General features: G+C 46.3%; 1 protein-coding gene across 3 annotated transcripts in view; it reads left to right on the forward strand.

Annotated features, from left to right (window-relative positions):
• Window positions 1-22,873, forward strand: part of SIL1 (SIL1 nucleotide exchange factor) — a 251,629-nt gene that overhangs the window by 72,670 nt on the left and 156,086 nt on the right. The window contains exon 1 of one of the 3 annotated variants that reach the window (XM_075009663.1): window positions 3,721-3,846. The exons of 1 other annotated variant lie outside the window; for it this stretch is intronic. The gene's annotated coding sequence lies outside the window, so the exon portion shown is untranslated. Of the gene's footprint in view, window positions 1-3,720; window positions 3,847-4,185; window positions 4,299-22,873 lie in introns of those variants that run through there. One more of the 3 variants, XM_075009667.1, reaches the window with a different exon arrangement.

Raw genomic sequence — 22,873 nt, forward strand, 5'->3', positions numbered from 1 at the left:
CCTAAGCTGTGTTTCCATCACTGGGGTCCTGCCTATGAGGGCTAAGGGAAGCTATGTATAAAGTCACAAGACTCCAGAAAGGCTCTTAGAAGGTGACACTGTGGGATACACCGTTTTGTTGCTGTGAAGACACAGCCTCATTCTTTTCATGGTCAACACAGATACAGCTGCCCACATCCTCACTCCATTTGGCTACAAGAATCCATCCATGATCTTTTGTACATACAAGCCACACAATGGTTGTATGTAAAGATATGAACTTCAGCAAAATTTCATCTGCATTCAGCAAAATAAGATTTAGGTGGGCATTCTGTGCTAAGTTCACCCCCAAAATATCTGGCTAACTCCATGAAGTTGGCCATATTCTTCTCTGGTGCTTCTCATGTTCTTCTCCATTGCTTTAAATTGCTTTAAAGCAATGGGACATACCAGATAGAGCAGGACCTTCTTCACTGTGGGTTTGATCTTCCAACCCTCACTCATAAAAATATTCTTTTCTTAGCCATTTAAATCAGTGGGATTGTTCATATGAGTAAGGATTGTAAGATCCATCTTCATAACAGGTGAGAATTGTAATTTCTGAGTGAAGAAGTGTTAGTCAGTGGGATCCACTGTACATGGAATAGGATTTATTATGATTTAGAGAAAAGGATGAAAATTCCCAATTATTTCAACGGATTGAACAGTGAAAGCAGCAGTTTGAGCTGTAAAGACCTTCCTGAGCTGCAGAAGGCAGGGGAGTCAGTTACAAGGCAATTAGGGTAAATCTACAGGATAATAAACCTCCAGTCTAAACCCAACTCAAACAACGCTTCCTCTCCTCACTGTAAACCCAGGTTTGCTCTACAGACCCGTGCCAAATAGCCATGTAGACATTCCAGCACAAGCTGTGAAATCCTCCAAAGTCTGCTTCACTGAAAGTCAACCGGACCTGGGCTTAAGGTACTTAGATGTTTCTGAACATTATTTTATGCATTGTAACAAATGGGGAAGGCAGGTCCTCATGTCAGCTTTTCTTGTGGTGTCACTGAACCCTTAGAGTGAACCTGAGCTGTGAGACAGAAAGGCACCAATGCCACATCTGTTTGCTGTAGTCATACAAGGACTTCCTACCTCACAGGGATGCTGTTTGGATAAATTTATTAAAGGTGGTCGAGCACCACAGATACTAGATCAGGGGTCAGGAACCCCTGGCATGGGTGCCAACAGTGGCACATGAGTCGATTTTCATTGGCGTGTGAGATGAGAGATCACATAACCAAATGTTTATATTGGGTCTGGAAGCCATTTTACTGTTCAGTGTGGCTGTTAGCCCCAAATATTGTGCCAGGAGGGCCATGTGAGGTGTCTAATGAAAGCTGATAATACCCTGAATCTGTGTATGCTACTTATATGACTATATCATGCATATAGGTCAAGTTATAGATTTAAGTTATGTAGCTGTATTAGAAAATGTTTAAGGCTAAGATTCACAATAGGAGGTGTGAATTCAGCTCCAGCCAGGACATTAGGCTGAACAATAGGATGGAAACCAGGTGCTCAGACATCAAATCCACATTCCATACGCTTGGGATATGTCAATGGGATGCAGCCCAACGGTCAAGATGTCCTGAACTTGAAACAAAGGAACCAGGTCTATTTAATAGTAACAGAGAGACTGTCTCCTGGGATTCATACAATGGCAGTTTGCCACAACAGCCTACCTGAGTCATGTGGGGGCAGACCCTCAAGGGACTATGGGAGGAAGAACGAGCTTTGACCCTGAACTCAAGAGACGACTACAAAGAGCCAATGCAAGAGAGAACAATGGTGTGGACTTAGCAGTGTCCATCTTGGATCCTTTGTTTTTTGGTCTCCAAGAGCCCATGGCCAGCATGTGGACCCCAGCAGGCCATATCTACCATGCTATGATAAGTGAATCTATGTAACCTGAAATGAACTTTCAGAGACATTCAAGAATCAGCAAATTACATTTCTGGCCTGCATCAGTGGTCATGACTGATGCATGTAAAGTATTGCTTTAACAAGTCTTCTCTCTAACCCTATTCTTTCTTTTTTATTAATAAATAGTTAGATATTAGATCTAAAGAATTGGTGAGCATGCTGCTTGGGTAAGAGCCAAGCATATATTGACCAGGGTCTTGGGCCGGGCTCTTTGGGGTCTGGAAGAATCTGTGCAGTGATGGGTGAAACAGGCTTAAGAGCCTCTCACATTAAGCTGGGTGTTGTTAGTCTGGGCTGGTACAGCAGCTGAGAAGTCTTTGGGTTTGGTTGTGTGGCTTCTGGTTGGCCAGTGGGGCTGGTTAAGTAGACTTAGTGTGGACTGTTGCACAGTTGGTGCCCAAAGATTATGAAAAGGTGAGCTTTTGTGGGACAGACCCACTTCTTCAGACCATCGCCATACCAGAACAGACTCAATATTTAAGGCACAGAGAACCAAAAATAGTAATCAAAGTTGACAAATCAGAAAAAATTATCCAGGTGACCAAATCAGAGAGCTCACCTGGATCATTTTTTCTGATTTGTTAACTTTGATTACTGTTTTTGGTTCCCTATGGCTTAAATATTGAGTCTGTTCTGGTATGACTATGGTCTGAAGAAGTGGGTCTGTCCCATGAAAGCTCACCTAATAAATTATTTTGTTAGCCTTTAAAGTGCTACGTGACTGTTTTTTTGTTTTGATAGTATATAGATGAGCACAGCTCCCACTCTGTTACAAAGAGAAAACCTGAAGAGCTAAACATATAGGCAAAAACCTCTCACTAGGCAGCTAACAGCAGTGTGAGACAAACCCTTCCCCACAAAAGGCCATAGATACCATCTGCAAAAGTAATTTATTTTAACTGTTTCATTTCAAGTAATACCAAAGCATAATTAGTCAATCATTTCTAGTCTGATTGGTTTTTTTATGATCTAATAGATTTATTTTATCATCTTATGTTGCTTTAATGAGATTGATTTTTATTGTTGGGAACAGGCTATTTGTCCAAAGCAGTGGTGACCACTGAATACCAAGCAGTAGTGACACCACCTGCCACTTAAGCCTTTGTGATTTCTTTTCATACTGCCCTGAAATTGAATAGGGCAAAGCAATAGAAAAGCTTCTGTTAGGCAGAAGCACCAGGTGCTCTCCCTCTGGAGCTCTCCAGCAATTTAACTGTCTACTGGGGCTACTTTTAAGCTAGTGTTGAGGGTTGCAGCAAACAGAACTTCCTCGCCGAAGGCCCAGCCACCATGATCTTCCAGGCGACCTAGTACAGGGAAGCACCAGCTGCACAGCCAGTTGCTCCAAACTCAGGTTGCCTGTGTGCCATGGGCAGGCATCAGGATGGGCACTGGGGCCCAATCGGGTGGTGCCAATAAGGGCGCCCATAGCTGCCCAGGACGGCTCTGGCCACGGGCAGGTGGACACACACCTGCTGGGCTGGTGTCCTGGTGCAGAGCCCAGCCCAGCTCAGCCCACCAGGGTGTTTGCAGCTGCAGGCGCCAGGCCCGGCACACGTGACCCACCAGACAGCGGCGGGAACCTGACACTAGGGACACACCCCCATGGGGGGAGGGGCCGAGCGGCAGGGGGCGGGGTTAGAGGCAGCCACGCCCACTGGCTGCCCAGCAACCAAGGCGGAGTCCGAGCTGCAGAAAGGGCGGAGCTAAACTCTGTGGGGTGGGCTTATGGGAGCCGGGCGGGGCCAAAACCTCCGGTGGGAGGGGGACGGAGTCTGTCAATGCGGCGATCTCTGATTGGCGGCCGCAGTCACGTGGGTGAGGGCTGAGAGGCGGTGTTTCAGCGCGCGAACGGAGGGGGCTGCGGAGCGTGCGCAGTGAGAGTCCCGGCCAGGGGCTGAGGTAGGAGAGCTTTGCTGCGTGGCCAGGAATCTCTCGAGCACGAGGCGCTGCGACGTAGGGCACAGGGACCCTGACAGCCACCGGCCGTCCTGGCTTGTCCAGGCAGTGCCCAGGCGGCGACGCGTGCCCCCAACTGGCGGGCTCCCGGCGTGCCTTGCGCTCTTCCCTCCCCCCGCACCCAAAGGCCCCGGCTCCCCGCGTCCCTTGTGCCCCCCACATAACCCTGGCTCCCGGCGTGCCTTGCGCTTTTCTTCCCGCCCCCCAAAGCCCCGGCTCCGCGCGTGGCTGCGCCCTTCCTTTCCCCCTCCGGCACCCCGTGTGCCTCGCAGCCCGCCCCGTCTCCTGGGGTGCCTGGAATCCCCTCCCACATCGGGCCAGCCCCGGCATCCCTCGTGCCCCGTCGCCCTGGCCACAGGTCTTCTCTGCTGCACTGGGCGGGGGGGAGGTGGCAGGTGAGTGGTGTGGCCCGTCCACCTGCCCCTCGTGGGTCGGGGTTTGCAGCTGGGAGCCTGTGTCTGGGGCGGAGCGGGGCCCGTCGTGCGGGTGCTCCCCAGCAGTGTTTCTTCTGGTCTCTACATCCATGCGTGGGTTTTTTCCATGCGCGTGGAGTAACTTTTTGTGTGCACCAACACAGGTGTGAATGTTCACCACCAGCAGAGACAAAAAAGCCGACCCGTAGGCACTCCTGCTAATCAGCTGGGTGGTATCTGAATCTCTGCTGGGTGGCCACACAAACGCGTGTGCTCTCCTCTGAGTGGAAGTGAGAGGCCATGGTGGGCAATACTCTGACTTGAGCTGAGCCCCCCCCCCCCCCAGCTGTCTTGTGTGCTGGGACCTGTTGTATGTGGCCATCGGAACCTTTCTATTTAAAATGTGGAACCTTATGCTACGTGGGTGAGCACCTTGGGGTGCAACTTTAGCAGCTTGGTGTAGTGGGGGTAGTGTAGGGTCACCACCCCTCCGTGAGTGTATTGGAGTCTCCAGGAATAAAAGATTGTCATGTGCTGAAACCTGTAATATGTTCATCCAAAATCGTCAATCCTGGTGGTGGTCTAATGCTTGTGGGTACCAGTGGGTAATGTGCTAGCTCTTCCATGCTACATGCTCTGGGATGGATTACAGTTATTTTAACACTGTTTCAGTCTTCTTGTGAGTTTCCCTGCCTCATTGACTTGCATTCTGTATCTTAGCTAACAGCCTCTTTACTCTCTTGCCTACAGTTGTTACAAAACAAAACAGCAGAAATGTAGCACTCTTAAGACTAACAACATGATTTATTCAGTGATGAGCTTTCGTGGGACAGACCCACTTCATTAGAGTACAGACTAATACAGCTACCTCTCTGTTACTATAGGCCTTACATCAGAGGGGTAGCCGTGTTAGTCTGGATCTGTAACAGCAACGAAGGGTCCTGTGGCACTTTATAGACTAACAGAAAAGTTTTGAGCATGAGCTTTCATGAGCACAGACTCACTTCATCAGATGCTGGTGATGGAAATGTGCAGGGCCAGGTATAAATAAGCCAGAACAAGGCTGGGGATAATAGAGAGGAAGCAGAATTGAAATGAGAAGTAAGCATCTGCTTGGCTTGAAGCCAAGGCTCTCCTGTGTAATTGATTTTGGCATCTGCACGCTCAGTTCAGGAATCTGTCTTTAGATTGATAGCTTGCTCCCTCTTGTTCAGTGTGTAACTAAACTCGCCTAACAGCTTTTAATTCTGGTCAGAGGGAAAAGGCATGAGCTACACTCTGTCAATGCTTGGCCCATTTTTTCTGCTTGGTACAAATGTGTAGTATCTGCTCACACAGAGAGAGAATGTGCACTCTAGTACTTTTCTCCTTATTGCTCTACTAGAAGATTTAATGCGTTGCTTGGATCCTACAGGGCAGGCTACCCTATAAGCCTCTGCTTAGCTCCCTGGATGTCCAGCCAGTGTTCTGGTAGGCAATTACAGTATTCACAGATCTGTTGCTTCCAAAGAAACAGTATACCCGAGCTTACAACGTCCAGTTCAGCTCACAGTTCTGCTTGTGCTCACAGCACTTGGGTGTCGTCATAGTGCAATTAAAAGTTAATCTCTGTGCTTTGTTTTGTTTAAAGTGGTAGCAGGAGTGGAAAGAAATGGTTATAGATTAAATAAAATCGTAACATGCATTCCAAAGTCTACACGAAATTAACGTGGCACACTCATGTATTGTTGAGAATTGCTCACGTAGGCTATGTCTACACATGAAGCCTACATCGAAGTAGCCTATTTTGATGTGGTGACATCGAAATAGGCTATTTCGATGAAAAACATCTACACGTCCTCCAGGGCTGGCAACGTTGATGTTCAACATCAACGTTGCGCAGCACCACATCGAAACAGGCGCTGTGAGGGAACGTCTACATGCCAAAGTAGCACACGTCGAAATAAGGGTGCCAGGCACAGCTGCAGACAGGGTCACAGGGCGGACTCAACAGCAAGCCGCTCCCTTAAAGGGCCCCTCCCAGACACAGTTGTACTAAACAACACAAGATCCACAGAGCTGACAACTGGTTGCAGACCCTGTGCGTGCAGCATGGATCCCAGCAGCCAGAAGCCCTGGGCTAAGGGCTGCTGCCCACGGTGACCATAGAGCCCCGCAGGGGCTGGAGAGAGAGCGTCTCTCAACCCCTCAGCTGATGGCCGCCATGGCGGACCCCGCTATTTCGAAGTTGCGGGACGCGCAACGACTACGTGGTCCCTACTTCGACATTGAACGTCTAAGTAGGGTGCTATTCCCATCCCCTCATGGGGTTAGCGGTTTCGACGTCTCGCCGCCTAACGTCGATGTTAACATCGAAATAGCGCCCCACACGTGTAGCTGTGACGGGCGCTATTTCGAAGTTAGTGCTGCTACTTCGAAGTAGCGTGCACGTGTAGACACGGCTGTAATGTCCTTCCAGGCTGGCTGTGATTCTGCTTTCATTAGATGAACATGCTGTTAGCTTATCTCCTTGCAGAAAAATCCATAGCGCCTCTTCGTGCTCACTAGATATTTCAGAACAATCCTTTGTCATTACTACGAACAGGACAACCTCTGTTTTTCTCATTTTTGGGGATTTTCTCTCTTGCTGACTTTTGCAATCTCTTGATTAGCTTGAGGTTCACTATGCAAGCAGGCATAGGTTGTAAGTTTAGTCAGTACAAATATGGGCACACAGGGAGATAAACATCTGTTATCGCATGCCTGAAATAAACATTCTTGAGGTATATATCACCTCCTTGAGACCTGCCTTAATCCCAATCCTTAACATAATTTTCAGCCTAGGTACACAAATTCTTAAATATTAACACATATTTTGCAGTGCTAATGATGATAGCGTGCTACCCTTTGGTGAACTAATGTGCATTTTTCTGACCCAGTGATCCCTGTAAAGCTATGTGCATCTTTGTACCCTCTCCCATTTTGCACCAAATGATCCTTGAGTCACATATAAACATTGTTTCAGAACACAAGTGCCTTCATTCTGGAATAATATTCTTCTGTAGATCTGCTAGTCATTTTTCCTGTGTAGATAAGGACTCAGCCTCTGTGTATTAATTAAAACAAAAAAGCAGTCACACAGCACTTTGAAGACTGACAGTTTATTAGGTGATGCGCTTTTGCGGAGCACACCCAATGCTTGGCATCTAGAAGTGTCTGCCCCATGAAAGTTCATCACCTAACAAATTATTTTGTTAGTCGTTCAAGTGCTGGGTCACTGCTTTTTTGTTTTGTGAAGATACAGACTAATATGGCTACATCTCTGTGTGTGTGTGTGTGTAGGCATGACCCTGTTAATTTAAATTCACACCCTTACCCAATTCCTAGGGATCAGGGAGTAAATTTCCTGCTGGTATACAGGATCTGTGCCAACGAAAAAGTCTTATGGGGATACGCATCTCAGAACTGGAAGGGACCTCGGGAGGTCATTGAGTCCAATCCCCTGCCCTCTTGGCAGGACCAAGCACCATCCCAGATGGATTTTTTTTTTTTCCATCTATTTTTCCCCAGACTCCTAAATGAGCCTTACATAATATTTTTATTCTTTATTTATTTACAATACCAAGAAAGCAGAATATATGCTAAGCACACAGTTCCATGCTCACCAGTCCTGGTAAGGTAGGCAGACTTCCCCTGTTGGGACAGACAGAGTCAGTCTCTGGATGCTGGTTGCTGCACTTCAGGGTCTGTCAGTTTTGGTCAGCTTCTTTCTTAAGCTGTTTCTTTTTCTTGACTTCCTTCTTCCCTTCCTGCTTTTCTTTCCTTCTACTGTTTTCCTTCTTGGACTCCACTTTCAGCAGTGAAACTTGAGTCCTGCTTAGCTATACCTTGACCAAGTATTCTAGTGTGATTTTACTAACCAGTCATAACATACTGTAACACAAATACCTGACCAACCATACCCCACCACCTGAAGTCATTTACACCTAGCAAAATTAATTATACAACAGGCAGAAACAGCTACAAACCAAACAGAGATCATACAGAAAAAAGAAAAGTTAAGACAATAATCATCACAGAATGACAAGAAGTCCTGTGGCACCTTATAGACTAACAGATATTTTGGAGCATAAGTTGTCATGGGCAAAGATCCGCTTCATCAGATGCATCATAGAATGGTGATTCCGCAACCTCAGTTATTGATAAGTCATTGCTTGCTGGAGGAAATGCTGTTAACTAAGTTTCCTTTACCCATCTTCACGTCTGCTTAATTTATCTGGTAACAGTGGGTGGCATTCGGATGTGGTCTTTTTAACAGCTTAATGTGACACTGTTGTACTGAAATGTAGAAGGAAAGTGACTGTGACCTGTAGCTTCCCCAGTGATGGCTACTGCTCTTTATTCTGGCTGCAGAAGAGCTGTAGTTCCCTCAATATGCATATAGAAAAAAACATATTGGTTGTATGGTTACCCAGTCACGTTCTGGGATGCAATTCAGATGAGTGAAGGATTATGTCAACACCTGTCCTGTGGCCCTAGATACCTGAAATGCCCTATTGCTGCAGTTTACAACTTGGACACTGGCAACTAGTAGATGAGCATGCAAGTCATACCTTGAGTGTTTGAGCTGTACAGCCATGAGTCAGCATCTCTGACCCCAGCAGCCTGCCTGCAGCACAACAGCTGCTTGTAGGCTTCTACCAGTCTTAGTTACCTCTTGCAGAGTGACCCCAAACACACTCCCAGTCCTGAATTTCCCAGACTACATGCCCTAAAATGTCCCGTGCTGTCCTGCACAACTCAGAGAAATAACTAGGTTTGGCTGCACCATTACAGAGATCAAAGCACATTAGTTTATTAATGCAGAATAAATATACCTTCATTCAAACACAGCCCTGAGTTGCTTATAGTAAAAATAAAACCCATTATTAACCCTAGCACGTAAGTAATGTAAAGTAAAAGAGATAAGCATAGTGATTACTGGCAAATAAAAGTGAAAATACATAGCTGAAGGTTAAAAATGTAATCTGGTAAGGCACAGGCTTTGTTCAAGAAAGTATTTTTTCTCGCTAGTCTTCCTTATGTCCAGCCATGACTTAGTTTCCCTCAGTTGGGTCCTCTTGGCAGAAGTACAAGATGCAGCTTTCCTAGGGAAAGCATCTTTGCTTAAATAAGTTCCTCACCCGTCTTCAGATTCCAGACATCAGGCCCCCTTTGGCTGAAGGCAGGCCTGCCAAGGAGGGAAAGGAGGGAACTGCTTCAGGACAAAAATCAGCAGAGGCCGCAGGAAGATATGCATGAGGCTACCTTGCCTCCTTAAACTAGTTCATAGAACTGCACTTCAGGAAACTGAAGGAATAGTGAATGGCACCCCCTCTGATACTGATTCAATACTCAGCCAAAGCTGAAGTGTGGTGTTAATCTGGAGCATTCTGCTACAAATTAGTAGGTCAGTACTGAGCAAATTAGTGGAAACAATAGTAAAGAATAAAATTGTCAGACACATAGAAGAACATGATTTGTTGGGCAAAAGTCAGCATGGTTTCTGTAGAGGGAAGTCGTGTCTTACTAGTCTATTAGAGTTCTTTGAAGGGGTTAACAAACATGCAGACGGGGGATCCAGTGGACATAATATACTTAGATTTCCAGAAAGCCTTTGACAAGGTCCTTCGCCAAAGGCTCTTATATAAATTAGGTGGTCATGGGATAGGAGGAAAGATCCTTTCATGGATTGGAGACTGGTTAAAAGACAGGAAACAAAGGGTTGGAATAAATGGTAAATTTTCACAATGAGTGGGGAGTAACTAGTGGTGTTCTCCAAGGGTCACTCCTGGGACCAATCCTGTTCAACTTGTTCATCAATGATCTAGAGAAAGGGGTAAGCAGTAAGGTGGCAAAGTTTGCAGATGATACCAAGCTGTTCAGGATAGTCAAAACCAAAGTAGATTGTGAAGAACTTCAAAAAGATCTCAGCAAACTGAGTGATTGGGCAGCAAAATGGCAAATGAAATTTAATGTGGGTAAGTGTAAGGTAATGCACATTGTATGTATAATTGAGGTTCTTCTTCCTAATGTGATGGGGGCAAATTTAGATACAACAGATCAGGAAAGGGATCTTGGAATTATGGTGGATAGTTCCTTGAAAACATCCACGCAGTGTGCAGCGGCAGTCAGTAAAGCAAATAGGATGTTAGGAATTATTAAAAAAGGGATAGAGAATAAGACGAAGAATATCATACTTCCCCTATATAAAACTATGGTATGCCCACATCTTGAGTACTGCGTGCAGATGTGGTCTCCTCACCTCAGAAAAAGTTCAGAAAAGGGCAACTAAAATGATCAAGGGTTTGGAAAGGGTCCCATATGAGGAGAGGCTAGAGAGACTGGGACTTTTCAGTCTAGAAAAGAGGAGATTGAGGGGTGATGTGGTAGAGGTATATAAAATCATGAATGGTGAGGAGAAAGTGAATATTGAAAAGTTATTTACTTGTTCCCATAATATAAGAACTAGAGGACACCAAATGAAATTAATGGGTAGTAGGTTCAAAACTAATAAAAGAAAATTTTTCTTCACACAGCGCACAGTCAACCTGTGGAACTCCTCGCTGGAGGAGGCTGTGAAAGCCAGTCCTCTAACAGAGTTTAAAATAGAGCTTGATAAATTTTTGGAGGTTAGGTCCATGAACGGCTATTAGCCGAGGGTAAAGTATGGTGCCCCTAGCCTTTAGTCAAAGGCTGGAGATAGATGGCAGGAGACAAATCGCTTGATCATTGTCTTCGGTTCACCTCCTCTGGGGCACCTGGCACTGGCCACTGTCGGCAGACAGGATACTGGGCTGGATGGACCTTTGGTCTGACCCATTATGGCCGTTCTTGTGTTCTTATGTAAGGAGGTGTGTTTCCAGATGTAAAAGCATGATCTTGTTTAATTGTCTTGAAGGTTCTTATAACCATTATATAAACATGGGGTGCCCGGACCAAATTACGGTCTAGCAAATTAGATTCTGCTTCCCTAAACTACCTTATATTTTCTCTTTTTGGCATAAAGGACCATGTTGTGTAATTAGTACTACATTGTAGCTTAAACTACTCAAAATATGGCTCTGTCTATTGGATCAATGCATATGTATAACTGTTGGATGATTTGAGTCCCAAATTTAGTTTTTAAAACACTTGGCTTCCTGTGATGAAAGCATCTATATAGTTTTTTCTAGATGTGTTGGTGGTACTACAGGTTGAACCTCTCTGATCTGGGAACTGTGGATGTTGCTGAACAAGAGAGCCTTGGAGGCTGGGAGTGGGGGTTGTCTGGGAGTCTGGTGTCTGGGGACTGGCTGGGAGGGGCTGTTCAAGTTTGGCTGGTGGCCATGGGAGCAGCCAGAAGGGTCTGGTGGTCATGAGGGGAGCTGGCCTGGAGGCTGGCAGCAGAGGGGCTAGAACTGACCTCCCCTGGTCTGGCAAACTCCTTCGTTCAGGACCGGTGAGGTCCGACCTGTACAGGTTTTTCAGTGATCCGATTAGAGCAGTCCTGAATCATGTACATATGTTGTTTGCCTTCAAAATTAGCATCTTTGCTAGTAATTCACAAAATCTGTTGCTAGTGTCTGCCAGGAAAGAGGAGATGATTTCAAAACCTCTGGGTCACGGGGTTGCAAGTGAAGAGTCCCTGTACAGATGGGTGGTGTTTCTGGAGACAGGTTGTTCCAGGTACTTGCTTTTAAATCTCCAAACCAACTGACTGTTTAAAACACAATGCTGTCTTAACAGGTGTGGTCTGTTAATATTAGAACTTTCAGTTCAAGCATGTTTCCGTAAAATTGACTTTCAATATCCTCTGCATTATGCTCTTTTGTGAGAAATCTGTGCATAATTATTTCTTATATACTCTTTCAGTCTATCAGCCAACAGATGTCAAATGTAGCAAAATGCTATAATAATATTATGAGTTAATAATAGTTATAATGCTTCTAATTACCTGGCATGGCTTTTGAGAGAGGCAGACTCAGAAATTAGAGTAAGCGAATGCTTAACCTCAAACCACAGAAGCATAAAGGAGCACTTAATCTGGCTGTAGGTGTATTTTACTTGCACGTCTTTCAGCTGCACTTTTCTATCCCTAATCAAGTGCCTGTCCCTTAATTTCTGCAAACAGATGAGGAATAAAAATAATTTAAATCAGTTATTACAGTAAAAATGTATTATCAGTATGTTCAGAGATGCAGAACAACTCTGGTGAACCCAGTTGATGAGCAAGTTTATTGAGATGGGTATTGCATACCAAAAACTGAAGCCTGGTCATTTTAAAATTTAATTTGGCAGTGGACCACTTGTGTTTCAAAGAATTCTTGTATCTTGATTATTACAACAATGCACACAGATTGCTTTTACATTGGGAAGACTAGAAAAATTGTCGTCGTCGTCATCGTCATCAACAACCATGGGCTCAGCGCCTATTGGTGTCTGATGCCTCTCCCACTATTTCCTTCCATCTTTCCCTGTCCAGTGTGGAGTAGCTTAGTTTCTGTAGACTAGCTCTGCACCAGTTTTCTCTATCATCTATCCATTCTGTGTGGGATCTGCCTCTCCTATTTGAACCATCCATTTTGCCAAATATCAAGGTCTTGATTTTTTTTGTTCATTGTACATTCTGCAAGTATGCCTGGATAGCTGTAACTACTGTTGTTTAACCTTCTGCAGTAGGTTTTCTTTTGTCTATCTTCCTATATAATTCCTCATTGATGACCTGCATCCATCCTATTCTCAGAATCTTTTCTATAACAACTCTCGAACGCCAATATTCTTCTCTTTGAATCTTTTGTTATCACCTGTCTCTCACATCCATACAACATGCTGCTGAATACACGTTTTTCAAGACGCTCAGCATCGTTCTTAATCACTTCGCTTTTCCAGATTGTATCCATCACCTTCAAACTTGCTCTTGCGTTTGCTCTTCTAGTTGCTAGTTCCTTCTTACAGTCCAGATCATATATTATGTTGCTCCTTAGATATGTGAACTTCTCTAGTTCAATCTCATCTACACTGATCTTCCTTCCTATTTCTTCATCTCCAAATACCAGTGTTTTTTCTTTTATTGATGTTCCTTGTTTAGCACCTGCACCATTTTTGCTACCTTCTCTTCATCTTCTTCAGCAACTGTATCATCAGTGAACCTTAAGTTGTTAATCCTTATCCCACGCACAGAAATCCCTTCTGCCTTTTCCTTGATCTTGTCCATCGTGCTGTCTAGATGCATGATGAAGATACTCAGCAATATTATATCTCATTCTTGTACCTCTTCTCGTTCTAAACCAAGTTCCCAACTCCCCACACATTCTCACTGCTGCCTCTTCATTGTCACTGATTAGGTTTCAACAACTGTATCTGTCTGCTATCCACTCTGTACGACTCCAAAACCACCCAAGTCACTTTCTGATCTATACTGTCAAATGCTTCTGAAAATTGACAGAGCTAGTGTAGATGTTCTTGTTCGTTCTTCGAACTTTCTTCCTTATCAATCTTACTGCCAATATCTGCTGTATGGTACTTCTGTCTTTCCTGAATCCTGCTTGTTTGTCCAGTAGATGTTCTTCTATCTGCGATCGTAGTATTATCATCAGCACCTTGCCTAGGTGATTCGTTAGGGCAATCATTCTGTAGTTCTTGCATTCCAATGCACTTCCTTTCTTGCGTGTTGTCACAAGCACAGATCTTGTCCGTTCTTTATGTGACCTCCCTTCTTTACATGCAATGTTACATAGTCGGTGTATTTCCTAAATCATACTTTCTCCACCATGTTTGATCATCTCTCCTGTGACCTGACTCTTAGCTGCTGTCCCTGACAAGCAGTTTCCTGGCCCCTGGGAACCAGGTGGCAGCCTGGGTCCCAGGTCTGCCCTGCTGGCGGGAGCTGGGAAACTGACCAGCACATCATGATGTGCTGGTCAGTTTCCCAGCTCCTGCCAGTGGAGGGGAACTGGGAGCCAGGCTGCTGCATGGTTTCTGGCTCCCCACCTCACTGCGGGAGCCAGGAAACTGCCCAGTGTGGGTTCTGGTCAGTTTCTTATCTCCTTAAGTCCTGGGAGCCAGAGCCTAGCTTGCAGCCCTCTGCTGCTCTCAGGAGACAGTTTTCTGTCTCCTGTGAGCCCAGTGGATCTGGAGCCTGGCTCCCAGATCCCCACCTCTCAAGGGAGATGGGAAAATGATCAGCGCTGGTGCGCTGGTCAGTTTCCTGGCTACCCAGTTTATACAAAAATTCAATTTATGTAGGGTTGCCAAGAACACAACCTTCGCTTAAGTCAGGGGTCTACTGTACAAGAGTCTGATGGGGCTGTGTTTTCACTGCAAAGCAATAGGGCTTGTACTCTGGGCTCTGGCTTGACTAAGGCATGTACTGTCTGACCGTCAGGGGTTCTGGGACCATGGTTAGCATGATATGTCCCAAGAACAAGGAGTCCTGTGGCACCTTACAGACCAACAGATTTATTGGAGCATAAGCTTTTGTGGGCAAGGATGAAATGGGTCTTTGCCCATGAAAGCTTATGCTCCGGTAAATCTGTTGGTCTATCAGGTTCCACAGGATTTCTTGTTGCTTTTGCAGATGCAGACTAACACAGCTCCCTGTCTGATACATGATTTGTCTGTAGATGGAATTAGGGATTGTTTGCTTATAAATGTGAACCATGGCCTTTCAGTGTAGGCATACTCTTAGAGGCTGATTTCCCAGGAATCCACAAGATGGTGGATCCACCATTGCCCTTTGTCATGCCTTGAGTTGCCTCGCTCCATTCCAGCCTAAATGGAGACCGTGTGTCTCCTCCACTTACATCCTGATGACAGGCTTCATCCTATGTGAAAAACCTTTTGCCAGGTCCTCTCTACTTGCATGACTTTCACCTGAGTTCACTACAAACAGAATGGGAAGCTTGTTATTGTAAGCCCTTTTTCCTTTTGAGGCAATGCATAATGGATCAGACCTTGGCACAGCTGCACGTGCTTTACTGCTCATTTCGCTTGGTGTTTTATTCATCTAATGTTGTCAATTTAATGCTGGCGAACAGTCCTGGATTCACAATCCTAGAACCAAAAGTCCTCTGTTTCATCGCAGAGCCAGTACAACAGAGGCAATGACAGCGCAATCTTCCTCACACATGTGCCTCAAATTTTAATGTGTAGACACTACCTTAAAGGGTATGAGTAGGACACTTTAAGTCGCTTGGCCTTGTGGTTGAAGGTGCTGCTTGTGACACGGATTGAACTTCTCTAATCTAGAACTCTCTTATCTGGCAAACTCCCTATTCCAGTATGATTTTAGTTCAGTGGACAGCCACTTATCATGGGTGTGGCCAAGTTTCCTCTGGTCCAGTGAAGTTTGTTTACAGCCACCAGTCCTGGCTCTCAGTGTTTTGTGCTGTTGTTTAGCTGTGATTTACCCTAGATGTCTTCTGAGAGCCCAGTAAGCAGTGGAAGTGTTGGCAATATTCTAGACATTGACATCCTTTGGTCTGGCAAATTCTCTCCTCCAGCACCAGTCAGGAGAGTAACAGAGAGAAAGCTATGCTAGTCTAGATACTATCAAAACAAAAAAGCAATCCAGTAGCACTTTAAAGACTAACAAAATGATTTATTAGGTGATGAGCTGTTGTGGGACAGACCCACTTTTTCAGACCATAGCCATACCAGAACAGACTCAATGTTTAAGGCACAGTGAACCAAAGGTAGTAGTCGAGGTTGACAAATCAGAAAAACATTATCAAGGTGAGCAAATCAGAGAGTAGAGGGGCAGAAGGGGCGAGGGAGGTAGTCCCAAGAGTTAGATTGACAAGTATGCAAAAGTACCCCTATAATGACCTAAAAAATTCCTGTCCTGGTTCAAACCACATGTTAATGTCTCAAATTTGAATGCAAAAGAGAGTTCAGCAGCCTCTCTTTCCAAAGTGTTGTGAAAATTCCTCTTCGGTAAGATGCAAACTTTCAGGTCATTAACAGAATGGCCCACTCCATTAAAGTGGTGACTGACCGGTTTGTGGATCAGGAGTGTTTTTGTGTCTGAGGTTCAACCTGTAGTTTATATCATAATGGTTTAGATGATAGAAAAGAGACACATGTATTATTCCTTTACATCCCTGCTGAACTGTGTTGGATTTGAACTGGCAACCTAGGACTGAAAGCTTTGCATTACCAGTGTCTTGGCCAGGGCTAGGCAAAATATGGTGCCTGGGCCAAACTGGGCCCACCAAGCCACCAGATCTGGTCCACAGACACAGCGGGGAGCCTCAGGCAGGCTCCTTGCCCGCCCCACCATCTGCATGTTGCTCGGAAAAGTGACTGGGGGCCCTGTTTGTTTCTGAGTAGCTGGAAGCCAGAGTGGAGGGGCTTCACAGTCCTCGTGGCTGGTTTCTGGACAATCGGCACTTCCTGTGTTAAGCACCCTTCCCGCACCTTTCAGACTTGTATCTATCCACAGAACCACATGGCTCCTGCCATGGCTGGGCAGGCAGAGAGCCTGCCTGTGAAAGCAGCTGGGCTGCTGGCTGGGAGTCAGCCAGGTAAATCTCCATGCCAGGGCCTGCCTCTGGCACCCCAGAGCTTTCTTCTTCTCCCCACCCTTACGTAACCCTAATTCTCTACCCTCTTCCCCATACCTCACATAATCCAAACCCTCTGCCCCTCTTGCTGCACCCATACCCACTCCCAGATCCTGCATCCCAATCCCTGTCCCAGATCACAACCCCCTCCTGCCTTAGGTCACAGCCCAAACCTTGCACCCCAGCCCACTGCCCCAGATCCCAACCTAAAGCCCTGTGTCTCCTCCTACACCTCAGCTCCTGACCTCAAACTCCCTTCTGCACCCAACCTCCATCCCAGACCCTTGGAAGAGTTCAACCCTTGACCACTTCCCAAATTCTTGGAGTTGCTCCCCACCATCAAAAATTATTGCCCACCCCTGGCCCTGAACATCCGCTCCCTGCAGGTTGCTCCCTGACCATCTCTAGGCCCAAAGAGTTGTGTTTGTATCATAGCCATTGACCCGTTTTGCACATCAGACCTAAGGTTTTTAACCTTTGGTTTAATGATTGCAGTGGGGTGGTGGTTTCATTTTTTGTTTTACTTTGGAAGGTTTGAATACTTATTTAAGGTGTTACTTTTCTAGGCCCTTTCTCTGGCTACGGACCAGTTTATCACCATGGATACTAATGCCCCAGGAACTGCAAGGCACATACCTTCTCCAAGAGATACAGTAATATGCAACTTTTGTTTTAGGAGGATGATTTCTCAAAGCAAACTCTTGGCATCACACCAGACACGATTAAGGAAAAGACAAATCTAAGATCCCCCTCAGGCTCAAAGTTACAAGGCTCATTTAATGTGCTTATTTTCCTTGTCTGATCAGTTCCTCAATGCTATTAGCCAGGTTGGGTGGGGACGGTGTGCCAAGCCTCTGTTTGCCAGAAGCTGGGAATGGGTGATAGGATGGATCACTTAGTGGTTGTCCTGTTTATTCCCTCTGGAGTGCTTGCCATTGGTCATAGTTGGAAGCCAGGTACTGGGCTATATGGACCTTTGATCTAACCCACTGTGGCCGTTGTCTTGGGCATTCCAAAAACACCCCGAGTTAACCTGTTTTGTGTTTTATTTACTCCATAAAGTAAGCATCCTCTTTATCCTTTGTCCTGTTCAGGAACTTGTACCACATTTCTCATTGTGGCATAAGTTGTTTGCTTTTTTTTTCAGGAGATTGAGAGCTCTTTGGTCCCATCCCATCCCCTCTGCCTGCCCTCTGGGAGAGATTGTAGGGATGCATTTGCTGTTTGGTTCTTTTAATTTTTGTATAAATGACCACTTGTCTAAAACTAATGCATCTGAAACACTCAGGGCTTTTCGGGTAAATTATCTTAGAATTCTGAAGTATTTCAATTTTTCTTTTGCTGTCCTTGCATATTTTACTGCCCATTTCCAATAAATGCTTGGCTTTTTAACCTGTACAGGCTTTATTTATGGCCTTTGCCTATAGCAGTGGAGAACTTGTAAGCAGATGGGCAACCGATTGTTCTCACCACTTTATGAAAGATTGTTGCCGTTTTCCTTCTCAGGCCTGTCATTATTGTCGCCTCTTGTCTGGACTCTTTCCCAAATCTCTGCTAGGTTCCCGCATGCCCAATATGCTGCTGGAATTTTCACGACTATAAAAGGAACACATGCATCACCCTAACATCAAGCAACTTCACTTTTTTAATACTCTTTGTGGACTCATGCCAGCCTGCTTCATGGACCTTATATCTCTTCTCTCTTACTCTGCTTTTCTGGCACTGGTCTCTCCTGAGTCCCTTCATGTCGTTCTACCACTGGTGAGTGAGAACCTTCTCCTGACATTTATTACTGTCTGGAACAGCCTTCTTGTTTTTCCATCTCCCTGGCTCATCATTTCATTTCAGGTTTCATCTGTAAATGTGTGTGTTGGTTTTTTTTTTTTTTTTGTTTTTTTTTAAAAACACTGCCTCTGAATTTCTCTCTCCTTCAGTATTTAATTTGTGAACATTTTGGAACAGTGTTTGAAAAATGTTTCATAAAGCTGTATTGCATTTACAGATAGTTGCCGACTTACGCACGTGTTACGTTCCAAACACCTGGTTGTACCTCATTTTGGTCGTAAGTCAGGAATACGCTTATCCTGTCATCCCTCGAGGTACGCAAGGGTTGTGTTCCATGCAGCCCTCGTGTGCCTTGAATTTTGCGTAAGTTGGGGATGGTTTGGGTTGGGGCCCTGAGGGGGGCAGGAGGGTTAACCCTGGGGTGGGTTAGGGTGGCAGAGGTGGTGGGAGGGTGTAGTTGAGTTGGGACTTGCAGGAGGTTGGGACCGGGCGGCAGAGGATTGGGTCGAGTGTTGAGCCCAGCCAGGGTTTTGGAGCTGAGGCTGCGGGGGTGGTGGATGGCGGGGAGTGGAGCTGGAGCCCTGGGTGCAGGTTGAAGATGGAGCCCCGCATGCCAGGGAGTGTGAGCTGGGACCATGAGGGATTGGGGGGGGGGCGTTGACTGGGGTGAAGTGTGGCACAGGGTTAGCTGGGAGTGGGGGTAGAGCCTCATGTGCCTGCAGTGGCTGACAGCTGGAGCCCTGCGTGCACTGACGGCCCAGCATGTGCCAGGGGAGTTCAGCTGTGGACGGGGGGGTTGAACAGGAGGTGCACCGGGTGCGGGGGTTGAGTGAAGGGAGTTTGGAGCCCCTGGCATGGGTTGAAGTCAGAGCCACATGCGTGGGGGGGGGGGGGGGAGTGAGCTGGGGCCACGGGGGTGGGGTTGAGCCAGGCAGCAGGGGAGGGGTTGAACGGGGGCACACTGGGGCAGAGTGCTTGAGTGGGGCCAGGTTGGAGCCCGACACGGGGTTGGGGCCATGTAGGGGGGGACGAAGGCTGGGGTGTGCAGGGGGGTTGGAGCTGGGTACACGGGGGTTGGAGGGGGAGCCCCAGGCGTGCGGCTGGAGCCACCCGCTGAGGGAGGTGAGCTGGGGTGTATGGGGGCGTGAGCTGGAGGTTGGTCGTAATTATGAATGGTCGTAAGCTGATGTGCTCGTAAGTCAGGGACTGCCTGTACTGTAATGATCTGTTACTTCAGACATATTTCACAGGCATACTATGCAGTACTGTAGGATTTCCATTTCCATTTTTTGTTTTTCAAGTAAGTGTGACTAGAGGTACGGTAACAAATGGTGGGCAACACCCATATGAAACAAATTTGTTCCATTTTCTTTTCCAAGACAATGAAAGTAAAAAAACAAATAGCTCTGAAAGTGTGTTTCTCATGGCGTTGACTCCTGCTTTATTAGCAGTATGCTTTTGTTGTTGTTGTTTCTTCTTATGGTAATTTATTAATGCTGTTACTTTTCATGGTCCTCCAAAATAAATTGCTGCACTGTTCAAAAGATCCAGCAGCAGCCCAGCATGAGTTAGATCATGCTGTAAATTGTGAGTTTAAAAACTCCAAAGGTTGCCTGCATCCCTTAACTCAGTTTCAAGTGACAGCTGGCACAGGCTCAAGGGAGGTAGGTCTCCTTCAAGGTTATGAAACTTTGAAGTGACTGGTATTTGTTAAACTTCAGTCCAGCAACGAAAGGGTTGCATTGCTCTAGAGCAGGGGTGAACAAACTTTTTATGTCAGGCCTCACTTTTTGTCCCTGCAGTTAGAAGGAGCCCACACAACTTGTCTAATGTAATCCAAACTGTTGTATATTTCAATTATGTTTATATCTGGAGGGTGAAAAAAAACCTTTTGGCTTTAAGACAACATCTGTAGAATGAAAAAGTTTGTATTAATCGGTATATAAAGGTGAATACACATACATACAAAAAAAGTAGCATATTTCAAGATTTGTAATGAAATGGATGAGCCTTAAACCCAGCAGCTGATCAAGCTGTGCCCTACCCCACCCCAGGGAAGCCCACTCCGCACATTGTGCTCTAAATGCTTCTCTACATTGAGCATTGGTTTTTTTGTTTGTTGTGGTTTTTGCACCACTCTAGTTGCTTCTGTGCCAACCCCTTGTGCAAATAGGCTGCACTGATGTAAAAGGTGGCTTGCTTTGGCACGCTAGTTTGGCTCTGGGAGAAACTGCACTCAGGCAGGTCACTTGTTTCACTAGCGTGGTGCATTTATACTAGGGGTCTGAGCCAGTGCCATGCTAGTGCAATTATATCAGAGTGCCCTGTTCCTGGTTTTGTCATACCCTCCTATCCATGTACTTTCTTCCTGTTAGTGGTTTCTTGTTGATTTTCTACCCTGGGGTGCCATGAAGAACAACATCAGTAAGTGACAAGGGATGGAATTTAATTTTTTTTCTAGCCAAACGGGCCTGTGTTTTTCTTGGTAGCCAATATTGTAGGGGACATTTTACAATCAAAATGGAAATAAGCTGAACCTAGTATTCCCACCAGTGAGAGGGGCCAATTCTCGTTCCATCAATAGCCAGGCAAGGGTCCACTATGTTAGATTCTGGATTCAGAGGCTGCCTATGTAAGAATATAGGCTGTATGCTAATGCTGCCCAGTGGAGAGATGGAGGCCTCCAGCTGTGGCTGAGAGTTGCGGTTTGTGCAAAGCCAGTGTTGGCTTTCTCCCCCAGCAAATATTTTAAAACGTGCATTATTTCTCCTCACATAAAACAGAGCAATCGGTAACACTTGGGAAATGTTCATTTTGTTAATGTTAATTTTGCCCAAAAGGCTAATTGTTCTCCATCTACCCAGGCTGGGCTCTAGATTAATTTTGATCCAATACCCCAGTGAAATGGAGAAGCCCTAAATATTTAATGTTTGGGTTGCCACCTAAAATTCCAGTTCTCATACTGTCCCCAGGAGCATGTTTGCTTATGTTCAGAATTTCCACCTTATCCCAGCTTGTTTTTTATCTCCCGAGAGGTGTTCTCAAGGATTTGTTAGGGTTAACAGCAGGCTGAGAGATGCTGAGGACTACAGTCTCATCAGCTTAAAGCATGATCTTGTGCTCTTCTTGGCCTCTCCTGATATTGTGTGCATGTTGATATGAACAGATACTGGTAGCTAACGCTTCTAGGGATTGGTCAAACAGCAGAAGTCAGAGGGGGCAGTTCTGTTTTGTACCCCTGCTCAGTGGGAATGATTTTGAAATAATGCCATTTATCACTATGGAGGAGGGATTCGTATAGAAGTTCAACTCATGACACATTTGACTGTGAAACCTGAATTCAGCAAACAAGTAAAAGGTGATCTGAGGAAACAGTCGAAGGCCTCTGCCACCACTCGGGGTGTGGCAATCAGAGGCTCCTGCGTTCCCCCTTGAAGCTGCAGTTATATCAGTCAGTTGGCACAAGATTCTTCATTATAGTTTCACATAAGCTGAAGTAAAGTCCTGAGAACTTTGACAAGACAGTCCGAGGGCTTCCATGGGAGTTTGCTGCACACGTCTACACTTAGCACAGCTGCAGTACGTCTGCGTGGACCAAAGGTGAAAGGAAAGCGGTGCGCCCGAGAGTGGCGCCCTGGTAAAGAGGTGGGGAGCTCTGGATGTTGCCAGCCGCCGTTCATGGGGAAGGTTCCTGTGCCAGTGCTGGGTGTAGGCGGCCCACCCCTCCCCTTCTATCCCACTTTCTTTCCCACAGGAGCCCAACACCCGCCCTCTACCCGACCCTGTAACCCCCCAGTGCTGGACAGGTCGGTCTGGAGAAAGGCCACAGCTCCCATGGTCCTGAGCCAGTGCCCACAGACCCTTGGAGGTGCAACCACAGCACCCTCAGGCTCCAGTCCCAATGCTCAGTTGGCCAGGCAGTACAATCCCTGGGGACCTGGCACATGGGCAGCACAGTCCCCACTGCCCTGGTCAGTCCCAGTGCTTGGGTAGCTGGGCAGCACAGTCCCCACTGCCCTGTGGTCAGTCCCAGTGCTTCCACGGCCTGGGCAGCTCAGTAGCCACACTCCCAGGCCCTAGCTCCCACCCCTTACCCTGAGTTTCCCCACTGCCTCCTTCTGTCAGTCCCTGCCCTGATTTCTGCTCCCCCACACTCACAGCAACCCCCTGCCTTGAGGCCTGGGCCCCCCCCGCAATCCATCCCACACT

Source organism: Carettochelys insculpta, chromosome 15, assembly GCF_033958435.1.
Source record: "Carettochelys insculpta isolate YL-2023 chromosome 15, ASM3395843v1, whole genome shotgun sequence".
In the NCBI taxonomy this organism is placed as follows: Eukaryota; Metazoa; Chordata; order Testudines; family Carettochelyidae; genus Carettochelys; species Carettochelys insculpta.